This window comes from Chenopodium album, chromosome 9 (assembly GCF_948465745.1).
Source record: "Chenopodium album chromosome 9, dcCheAlbu1.1, whole genome shotgun sequence".
In the NCBI taxonomy this organism is placed as follows: Eukaryota; Viridiplantae; Streptophyta; class Magnoliopsida; order Caryophyllales; family Amaranthaceae; genus Chenopodium; species Chenopodium album.
In genome coordinates, this window is record NC_137842.1 from 35,031,971 (window position 1) to 35,044,091 (window position 12,121).

At 41.9% G+C, this 12,121-nt stretch overlaps 1 non-coding gene across 1 annotated transcript; it reads right to left on the reverse strand.

Moving 5' to 3' along the window:
• Window positions 1-3,545: 3,545 nt before the first annotated feature.
• On the reverse strand, window positions 3,546-3,651 carry LOC145560949 (small nucleolar RNA R71). Its single transcript, XR_014093539.1, has one exon. It is a non-coding gene; the product is annotated as a small nucleolar RNA R71 (small nucleolar RNA).
• Between the last annotated feature and the right edge of the window lie 8,470 nt (window positions 3,652-12,121).

The following is a 12,121-nucleotide window of genomic DNA, read 5'->3' on the forward strand; positions in this document are numbered from 1 at the left end:
GCACAATAAACTATTAATTGGGTTGTCTCATACAACCCTAGGCATGGATCTTATTTATAGATCTCATCTCTAAATAAGAGTCCATGGCCAAGCCTAAAACCTAACTCTAATCTAACTATGCTATCCCAATCCAATTCATCATTAGTTATTTACTCATGAGGCCCATAAATGGGCCTCTAACTTGCTTAACCCAATACCCTTGTGTGTGATCTCATAGGATCCATTCTAGTGGGCTTTGGACTATTTGACTAGCCCAAAGATCATTGATCATAGTATTGCAACAGATAATGATGACCCAAAACAACGAACTTATTATCTCCATAATAGTGATCCTTGATATATCTAGTAATTGCACTTATCGAAGACATAACTCCTTCAATCTCCCACTTGTCTAAGACAAGTGCACAATATTCAAATTCCTTAAGTCAATGTGTGTCGATTTGATAATATGATTGCATCTCATGTCGTGATCATATTAATCTACAAATCTTTTCTTGAAAAACTGAGTTAGAATTACAAAACAAATGATTACTGTGTAATCCATTTGATCAGGACCATGCATTTTTTGAATTCTCCCTCTTCAAGAGGCCAAGACACATTCCTAATTAAATAGGTAGACTCAATCCAATCTTGTGCCAACCAGAGCTCCTACTCTACTCATGAAATAGTCGGGAAACACCCTTTATAAACTTGAGGGGTGTCATTTATGGCACTCATTTGTTCTCTTTTAAAATGATTTTAGATTGCTTTTGTAGCTCTTTCCTTACCTTTCTCTTTAGTTTTGCTCTTTATTTCTTCAATTTACTCTTTACTTAGTTTATTTTCCTTTTTATGCATTTCTTGGTTTATTTTGTTATTTTTCCTTTTATTTGCTTATTTTCTTTCATTTTTCAGGTTAAGATGATTATCCAAAGATTTTCGAGGCCCCTTCCCAAGTTTGGCATTGATTAGGATGCCCAATGTTCTCCATTTGAAGCTCAAGCATGGAGAAGTGCAAGCTCCCAAAGACCTCAAGCCGTGCATTCAAGCCGTGGGTGCACGATTTCTAGTGTTGAACCCACACACATGGAGTTTGGAAACTAAAAGGCCCCATGTTTATCAAGAGCATTGAGTGGAACGCACGAGGAGCATCAACATGATGGTGAAGAGGGCTGCCCTGTTCCCAGGCGCGCCTGGCACGGGCGCGCGGCCTGGTGGCGGGGGCGTACCTGTCTGGGTCTCCATTCCGTACCCAGATTTGTGCGGCCGCGCTCCCTCTTATAGTCAGACGCACCTATACGGTTCTATTTTGGGGACGATCTAACTAACTTCTCTCTTTGTTAGTTTTGATATATTTAGATTTTCCCTCTATTCTTGGAGGAGAGTTCAATTTTTTTTTTTAGAAATTAGAATAGAATTAGGTTAGATTTTTAGAGAGAGAAACTCTAGTTTGTAGAGAGAGAAGTTCTTGATTGATGATTCTAAGTGTTTTCTCCATTAAATTGAAGCAAGTTTGTAAGGATTTCTTTACTTTAATGCAATCTTATGATGTGAATTATTGATCCGAAAATCAACAAAACACAAGGGATATGTTTAAGTCTAATTCTATACAGGAAATCCACCAAGAATTAAACAAAAACTAAGATTAATCAATTAAGAATCCACCTAATTAATCAATCCAAACGAATGTTTTAACTAAAACAAGCAAAACAGCAATTGATCGCAATCAACCAAAACTCAAGTATGCAACTTAAGAAATAAATCTGAATATTAATTTATGTATATTTATTTGTGTGTTTACAGCCCTATTTATAAGACTTAGTTTACCTAGGAAGATTAGGACAAGTCCCTAATTCAATCCTAATTAAACTAGAATTCTAACTTGCTTGAAGAGCAAGCACCTTGGCGCACAAGCATACACCAAACTGATTTATTTTGCTAACTAACTGATTTTTAAAGCAACTAAATAAATAAATAAAAATTAAAGAATTAAATAAAGATTAAAGATCCTAATGCTTGAACCAAGAAAAACCCTTTCAAGTGAAAGGTAAAAACTTGTAAGCAAAATCTAAGTAAAGAAAATTCAAGAAAGTTCAAGAAAGTGAACTAGACTCCAAGAAAAGCCACTAAGCAAACCGTGGCTTTGCTTTGATATCCAAGAAAGTGTCCATGCAATGCTTGGCTTGAATCAATGTTTAGGGACAAGTTATCTTGATGCATGATAAGCAAATCTTCGAAGTTCTCCATGCTTAGACTTGCATCATCTTAGTTTTGATCTCAATTTCTTTGTTAATTGTTCAAGTTGATTGATTTTTGAATTGGTTTTATCTTGCTTAATATGATGATGATGAATTTGTTGTTTAACTTAGTTTTGATATTAATTTCCACGAATTGTGAGTAGTTTTCTTTCTAGGGGATGGTGAAGCATATATGAGTAATGGATTTATGCTAATTGGGGAAAATTGATGGAGTTGATGTTGTGATTAAATTGGTTGATTGATTAAGTGCATGTGTGTGTTTAATTTAGGAGTGATCAACCTAGTTACTCGCACTAGATTGCATTGTAAGTTCACATTGATACGAAAAATTGATTTGTGGCTTACATTTGTCGATTGAGTAGGTTTGTAAGTTTCCAAGCTAGAGTCTCTCGTAGTTGGCGCTAGTTTGACCTCTAGGAGATTAGCCTACCATACTCTCTTGATTTCTTAATTGATTTTCCCTCGCGACATTCGACTTAGTTATCTCCAATCCCAATTAGTTGAATTCATTGCGAGTTTATGTGGATCCATACCCTAGTGCTTGGTAAATTTGATTTCATTTCGGTTGTTTGATTGTTTAGAATAGACACACCTCACTTCATTACTTCGAAATAGCTTAGCTTTAGCATTAGCATTCACTTCCCATTGCTAGTGGTTCGACCCTCGACTTACTCCTATGCTAGGTATAAGGGTGCGTTGAGAGATTACAAAATGTTTTTTAACCGAGGGTAGATTAGTTTTCAACGACCTAGTGTCCACCCTTGATCAAAATGGCACCGTTGCCGAGGAATGGCGTAGTTGTTTGCTATTGTTGTTGAGTCTATTTCACTAAAATTCGAAAATACAAAAAAAAATTCTCATTTGGCTACATTTGTAGCCGTGTTACTAATATTTTCCTTTGAGTTTGTGTGTGGAAGTTAACATGGGTGAAATCCCAAGGGTTACATTGAAAGAATTGGGTAATCCGGGTGCATATAAGTATGAGAGCGGGATTGCTCCATTTATTGATCTCGGATAGTGACTTTGAAATCAAACCGGCAATGATAACTTTGATTGAAAGGGGGCAATATAGTGGAGGAGTAAATTTGAGGCCCCTAAATCATCTTAAGGAATTTGAGAAATATTGCAACACAATTAAGGTGAATGGGGTTGCTCAAAAATTCATAAGGCTCAAGCTATTTCCTTTCTCTCTAATCGGAAGAGCTCAAGAGTGGCTAGACAAGGAAGTAAAGCCTAATTCTTTGAGAACATGGGATTAAGTCACCAAGGACTTCCTTTCCCGGTTCTTCCCTTAAAAGAAAACGGCGGAGGCAAGAGCTTTGATTCAAGGTTCCAAGCAAAAATCTAGTGAAAGCCTTTATGAAGCATGGGAGAGATATAAAGAGTATCAACGCGAGTGTCCTCACCATGGAATCCCCACTTACCTAATCATTCAAATTTTTTATTTATGGCGGTTTGAATCCTCAAGGGAGGGCAAGTCTTGATGCCGGAGCCGAAGGCCCAATCATGAATAAGACCGATGAATAGGTTGTAGATATCATTGAGGATGTACTTAGAAACTACATGGAATGGCAAGATGGTGAGAAAGAGCCGATAAACAAGACTAGTACTATGGGATGCTTAATGGAACAACTCAATGTTATCAACAATTTGTCGACTCAAATTTTGGATTTAGGAAAGGAGGTAGTTTCTATCAAGTATAAGCTCAAGAGCGTGACCTCACAAGCACCGATTCTTCCCTCCCAAATTAAGGGGAGAGGTACATCTTATTCCTTTAACTCTGTTTCTTCTTCTTGTTGCATGATTAGAGAATGTTGGTCTTGTGATTTGTGTGGAATGAATGACCATAATGCTTCTATTTGCCCTAATATTCCTTGTAATGAATATGATTGGAATGAGAATGAACATGTGAACTTTGTTGCTGATAACAATGATGGACCTAGATTTGATGCTCAAAGGAATGTTGGAAATAGGAATTATCACAACCAAGTGAACCATGATAATTATAACCAAAATTGTGGTTATAGAAACCATGGAATCCAATGGATTTGTGGTAGCTATAACAACCATGGTTATAATGGTCAAAGTCATGGCCAAGGATATGGGGACTATAACCAAGGTTATGGTAACCATAATCACCATTGTGGCCAAAATCAATGTAGACGTAATTGGACTAATCAAAGTTGGGGAAATTTACAATCGAATGTTCAAAGAGTTACCCCACTTGGATTTATTTCGAATACACAAGGGCAAAGTGATAATTTGTATGATTAACCATTTTCCTCTAGGAGTTTCTTGGAAGGTGTCATAGAGAAGCAAGCCAAATTGTTGGACACTTACATGACCCTAAGCAATGAGAAATTGAATGACATGTTAACTTACCATAAGGGGTTGGAGACCCAAATTTCTCAATTGGCTAGTGAGTTTAAGGAATTTACAAGTCTTTATTCTTTGACTTCATCAATCTTAGATCCTAAGAGCCCTATGAATGCGATTATCACTAGGAGTGGTAGGGTCCTTAAGAGTGAAGTCTCTAAGAAGAGTGATGCTAAAGAGAGTCCTAGCAATGGTCAAATTAAGAATGAGGGAGATGAGAATACTTTAGTTGAGGAAGTCAATAAGGAACAACTTGAGAAGGTGAAAGAGAGAGAAAGAGAAGTCTACAAGCCTAAGCTCACTTACTACCAAAAGTTTAATAGTCACAAATTAGACGAGCAATTTGGAAAATTTATAGAGATGCTTAGACAACTTCATGTTACTCTTCCTTTTACCGATGTGATAGAAGAAATGCCAAATTATGCAAAGTTGCTTAAGGAGATCTTGAGTGGAAAAATAACATGTGATGTGGCGGAAACGATTAACTTGACCGATAATTGTAGTGCAATCATAATAAAATCCCACCCAAGCTCAAGGATCCTAGAAACTTTTCTATCCCTTATGCTATTTATAAAATGCAAATTGATATTGCCTTGTGTGACTTGGGAGCTAGTGTTAGCATTATGCCATACTCGGTATATCAAAGACTAGAGAAGGGAGAACTTTTACCTACCAACATTACCTTTCAATTAGCCGATAGATCAATTAAGATTCCAAGGGGCAAGGTAGAGGATGTTCCCTTAAGGGTAGGAAAGTTCATCATTCCGGTAGGTTTTGTGATCCTTGACATAGATGAGTATTCTACAATTCCTACTATTCTTGGTAGACCATTTCTTGCTACTTCGGGTGCTTTGATTGATTCAAAAGTGTTAAGATTTCACTTAAAATTGGAGATGAGGGAGTTGAATTTGATTTGAGTGAAAGTATGAAATATCCTTCTACATCTCTTGAGAATTGCATGAGAGTTGAAATTTTAGACAATCTTGTACATTCAATGCATGAGCACTTGCTCACAACTAATGATCCTATTTTGTGTTTTTTGTTGAGGAAGGAAAATATAGGTGCTCCTAGCAAGGAAATGGCTTTGTATGAGAATTTTTTAGATGGGATTGTTGAAGGAAGTGATGAGAAAATTTTCATGAAAATCTCAAGCCAAGAGGCTTTGCAAGCGGCTTCAACCAAGGAAGGTAAAGGTGTTCCTATGGTAGAGCTCAAACCTTTACCATCACACCTTAGGTATGAATTCTTAGGCCCAAATTCTACTTACCCCGTGATTGTTAGTGCATCTTTGAGTGAAAGCCAAGCATAAGCGTTATGCGGTGTTTTGAGAAAGCACCAAGGTGCTTTGGTTTATACCATTGATGACCTCAAGGGTACAAGCCCCTCTTTATGTACGCACATCATAACCCTTGAGGAGGGTGCCCTTCCTTCTATTGAACGACAACGGAAATTACATCCCCAAATGGGGGAGGTAGTGAAGAAAGATATTACTAAGCTTTTAGATGCGAGAATCATATTCCCCATATCAAGCTCTAGGTGGGTCTCAACCGTTCATGTTGTTCCAAAGAAGGGAGGCATGACCGTCGTCAAGAATGAAAAAGGTGAGCTTATTCCAACAAAGACGGTCAGCGGTTGGCGGATGTGTATAGACTATAGACGTCTAAACAAATTTACCAAGAAAGATCACTTCCCCCTTCCTTTCATTGATCAAATAATGTTTGAAAGACTAACGAGGCACAAATACTATTGTTTCCTTGATGGTTACTCGAGATAATTCAAAATTCCTATTCATCCCGATAACCAGGAGAAAACTACTTTTACTTGTCCCTATGGTACCTTTGCCTATAGGAGAATGCCATTCGGCCTTTGCAATGCTCCTGCCACTTTCCAACGGTGTATAATGAGTATCTTTGGAGACATGTTGGAGGAGGAGATGGAGGTGTTTATAGATGATTTTTTGGTAGGTGGAGTTTCCTTTGAGGTGTGCCTTGAAAATCTTGAAAAGTGTTTGGTAAGGTGTGAGAAAAAGAGATTGAAGTTGAATTAGGAAAAATGTCATTTCATGGTTGAAGAAGTAATAGTCCTTGGGCACAAAATTTCCCACAAGGGAATAGAGGTGGACAAGGAAAAGATTGAGGTGACGACGGAGACGTGGCGCTTTCTGATTGGGCCACCTGGCCGGGTAAAAAATACCCAAATCATCTCAGGTGACGACGGAGACGTCGAAACCTATGTGGTCCAAGACGGGTCACTCATCTCTAAGCACCTTCGTCACAAAGACTGGCGGGAGCACAATGCTAACCAAGCGGGTCCTAACAGGCTCCCTGGACCTTTAAGTAAGCCCTTTGGGCAGCCGACCGATGCCTCATTGGCGGCAGGATCAGCCCTAGTCAGTCGTGATGAGCTCATGAAGTTCATGAGTAGCCTCAAGGGTGAAATTAAGGGACTAATCAAGAAGCGGACAACTGCTCCTAGAAAGGAACAATCGGCCACCAAGCCTGCTAAATTTGGACATTAGAAGTTGGTCCGGGACAAACAGCCGATCCCTTCCCCTACTCCAAAGGAGAAGGCTCAGCCCCAGTTTGATCTATCAAGACTCCGTTTCCCTGAAACGGTGACAAGAAAGGCCATCCGGCATGTACAGCCGGATGGTAGCAAAAAATCATTTCCTAATGCTCGTCAAAACATCGACCAGCTAAGGAATCGGCAGCTGTCGGAGTCGGCTTCTAGGTCGACTTATCATGATAGCTTTTAGAATACCCCGGTGAGGAACTCTCCTTCAGTACAGGGGACTCCTTCAAGAGACCCCCTTGTACAGTTAGGGCCTCATGTGATCAATTCGGCGCAGTATATGGCACAACCATTATACAGACCGCCTGCTCTGCCCTACATCCAGCATGCGTTCTTCGGAGGACAGGCAGCATATAACTATCAGCCTTTGGACTGGAAACTTCGGTTACAAAATCTTAGGGAGCAACCCTCTGCGTTCTCCAAGTAAATAACCGAGGCCGAACAGCCAGCCAAGGTGAAAAATGTCATGGTTGGAACCTATGATGGTACCTCCAACCTAGAAGACCTCCTCTTGGCATACACCCACCTCATGTACTTACAGGGGTTGGATGATGTCGCCTGGTGTCGATTCTTCCTAGCCAAACTGAAGGGCATAGCCTAGTAGTGGTTCGGCAATCTGCCGGCTGGTTGCATAAACAGCTTCAAGATGCTTGCGTTCTTATTTGCTTCTAATTTCTCTATTAACATCCCTGCAAAGAAAACGAGCCTTGATCTAGGCCATGTATAGTAGGGAGATAGAGAGGGGTTGCGATCATACGTCAGGCGGTTCAATCTAGTGAGAATCCAGATCCAAGGACTGTTTGACGAAGTGGCTTACACAAACTTTTTCAATGGTCTGAAGGACGGGTCGACTTTCAAGTTCGAACTCATCCGCAAGAAAATCTTCACCCTCTAAGGAGCCCTGATGGAGGCGAATGCTTATATACAGGTGACTGAGCTCTGCTCCTCTAATAAGCAGTCAGACTCTAAGAAGTCTGACCAATAGAAGGAGAGTCGGCCTGTTCAACCATCTCTAAAACCAGAAGAGAGAAAAAAGAAAAACAGATCTGGGCGGTTGATAACTCCGATCAGCCGGCCTAGAAGCAAAAGAAAGAGTGGAAGCCGTACGTTCCAAGGTACGAGTTCCAAAAGGACAGCTACTCCATCCTCATGGAGATTAAGGATCGGCAGACTCTTGAGAAGCCGACTCCTATGAAAGGTTCCGCTGAAAATCGGAATAAAAATAAGCACTGTCACTACCATGAGGATGTCGGGCATGACACAAACGACTGCTTCAGCCTCAAGCGGAAGCTTGGCCGTCTGGCCGACAAAGGAGCGCTAAAATCCTATGTGAAGTTCAAAGTTGCTTCAAAATCGAATCTTGGGAAGTCGAGCAAAAAGACTCCCAGCTTGCTATCAGCTCTGAACGGATAAGGAACCGGTTTATACGATAGCAGGCGGATTTGCCGGTGGTGGTCTAACCATCCGAGGCAACAAGGACCATCTAAGAAAGAGGGTCCATTTTGTTGATGAGGGACAGGCGGCTAACACATCCGCCTTCCATGAAGTCATCATCACCGAAAAGGACAGAAGCATAGTCCGTCAGCCGCATGATGACCCTGTAGTCATAGAATGTAAAAGTGGCTAACCAACTGGTTGGTCGCATCTTGATTAACACAGGAAGCTCCTCAGACATCATTAGCAACAAATGTCTATCCAACCTCAAATACAGGCCGGATAGTAGTATGGATGTCTCCCACCCCCTTGTGGGTTTTGGGGGAGGAGTTGTGCATCCAGTCGGACGCATTGATTTGCCCATCCAACTGGGGGAAAAAGGTAACGGTTGGCACATGACCATCCGGTTCTTGGTGGTCGAGGAGCTGACCGCCTACAATATTATCCTTGGCCGACCCACTCTTAACGAGTGCAAGGTAGTCATCATTCCAGTTCTCGTGCTTGTCAAGTTTGAGAAGGATGATGGGACTATTGGCTCCCTAAACGGGCACTAGAAGACAGCTCGAGAGTGCTATCTCTCGGACGTCAAGCCAGCGATTGCTGCAGCCGGTCAGGGCAAAGAGCCAAAAGACCTTGATGATATCAAGGAGGACCATCCAACCCCACCATCCGTCAAGAAAAGAAAACCCAATCCGCTGGTTATGGTAAAAAAAAAAAAGAAAAGCAATAGCAATCACTGACCGGGAAGCGGTTTGACGACCTCCGTCCCCAGCCAGTTGGTGAGCACATTGATATTCTTTTGAACGACAGTCAGCCAGAGCAAATTGTTAAGCTTCCGCCTGTTCACAGGCGGGCGCAAGAGGAGATTTTTGATCGGGCCTTTTTACTGTTGCCGTCCGAACAAACCAAGAGACGGGGGTCAAGGAAGTTATATTCCCCGATTCAAGTGGCTCTCGGACGGGACGTACTTGGCCGCCTGTGGCCTTAGTACAAAAATGCTGAGAGGTAGATGACCGCTTGAATTTTTTAACTTTGCTACTCATATTGATTTCATTCATTTCATTTCTAACTCTTATTGTTGTTTTGTGCAGATATAGCAATGGCAAAGCTTCCTACACACAAGAAGCTGGCTGTCTTTACTGCTTTCTACCTAGCGAACCTCAAGTGCTCGAATGAGTAGCCGCTAGGCGACGCTCCTTAAGTAACAAGTTGTTCAATCTTGAAATTTTTTCAATGAATTAATTGATGTAATTTTTCTCAAGATATCACATGTGAATTCTTTGTAGGCTGGCTCATCAAAGCCTGCCCCCTCCTCACAGCCGGATCCCAAGCTGCGTAAGCAGTCGGCTAGCGATGTTTCCCAGAGCCGCAGGAAACACGTTGCAACCAAGACGAAGAAGGGAACGGGCACCTCTTTCCCTTCACACTCCATCCAAGCCGGACGCTCAACATCGAGTGTCAAAGAGTAGCAAGTAGCCACTCACCACTGCTGTCGGCGCAGCTGGCGGCAGCGAAGCCGTAGGGGGAGAGGGAGGTAACTCATCCGGCCATCTGGCCATACTCTTCAATGCTAAAAAATGCAACTGTCTTTTCAATGTTCTTAATTTATTGTGCTTGTATTGACAGATGCTCCAGCGAGGCCGACTGTCCTTAGGACGCTTGATCCTGATGATAAGGTGGTTGTCAAAGGAGTCGGCAGCCTTGACCTCGACGCCGTACTGGCGCTTCTCTGCGAGGTAAGACTTTATCTTATTACTTGATTGATGTCTTTATCGAATGATTTCCAATTATTTCTTTTGCTTTGGGATGACTGCAGGTTATGCTGCGCGTGAGTGGTCTTAAAAGGCCACTCAACGACAAGACTAGAGAGGTAAAGGCAGGGAATGTTCGGGCCGCCTCTTCCTTGAAAAAAGCTCAGTTGGAGATTGCTCAAAATGAGATTCTAACACTTGATATGATGTATTCCCAAGCGTCGGTAAATCTGCAAATCCAGCAGAACTTGGGCGCGGCGAGGCAGTGGGTCAAGGAACTCCAAGATGAGGTCAAAGCCCTCGAGGAGAAGACGGATCCCCTCAAGGAGGCTCAAACCAAGGCAACTAACCTTAGGGAGACGGTCAAGAGACTCAGAGGGCGGCTGCAGAACAAAGAGACCCAACTTTGGAACAAGTATAGGTCCTTGATGGAGGAGGAAAAACAGCCCCTGGTCAAACAAATGATGGATGACAACGAATCCATCATGCGTGGGGCCTGGGCAGCTGTACAGCCGACTTTCAAACTTGGAAGGTTCAGTTTGATAAGGTAAATGACGAGTTTAATGTTCGACTCCTGAGGGAAGCTAAGGAGGCGGCCGAGAGGGAAGCGGCTGCCAAAGATGCCAAGGAGGGGTCCAACTTTTCTGGTGACTCCTCTTCGGAGGACGAGGGGGATGATTCAGGGGGAGGATGAAGAGACAAAGGAGCAGGCGCCGGAGGACAAGGCGGATGCCAATGCTGAGAAACTCCCCTGATCTTTAAGCTTTAAGTTCTTTTTTCCTACGGGCGAATGGCCAAGTATTCTGCTTTTCCGGCCTGTGTGCCGTGTAATCTTTTATTTTACCGACCGAGGGGTTGGGTGATTTGACAATTTCTGGCAAGGCCAGCTAACAATTTCAGTCATCTATTTTGACGGCTGCTTTATTTATTTAAGAAGCATCCGGTCGTTTGACCAGTTATATTCATATTGGTGTTTGTCCTTTAAAAATTTTCAAAGCTTTCAATTTTTTATGCATAGAATTTTTGGCTAAGTATTTTAACTTGTATAGTATGCGAATGTTCTTGCCCTATGCCGGATGTCGATTGGTTTCAGTTGCGTGGATTGATTGACTTACAAATTTTTATATTTTAAAGAGTATGAATGGTTTCTAAGTCAATCAATCACTATGGTGATTGCCCCATAGCAAGAACAGGCGGTAAGGTAGCCTCTAATATAAAACAGTAGCCGTTTTGCGCCTGTGCTAGAGTAGCCGGAAAACTCAACTCTTTTTAGATTTTAATTTAGATTAAACCAAACGACTGCGAGCGCTGCCTTATCGCATTCGGTAGGGCCGCTTGTTGTATTTGTAGAGCAATGTGCTACCCAAATGGGAGATGCTTCTCCTTGACGAATTCGCCAGGATGGACGTCGTCGGTTATCTAACTCATGTTGGAGCAGACAGTCGTACTCATGTTAGAGCAGACGGTAGTTTAAATAATGTTCATCCGACCATTGGCCTCATTTATAGAACAAATAGCCACTAAGTCATTGACTTAGCTTAAAAAATAAATAATAAAGCTGCCAAGTTATTAATTTGGCTTAAGGATTTAATAAGTTTTAAGGCGACTATTTTGGTGCAGTCGGGTCCCTTCTTAAGGATCTTGGGTGTCTGCTGTTGGGGCAAACGATCCCTTAACCATTTAAAGTTTAAAGCGTACTTGGCCGCCTGCACATTGTGCAGGCAGTAGCTAGTAAAATCTCGACGTTGTCCG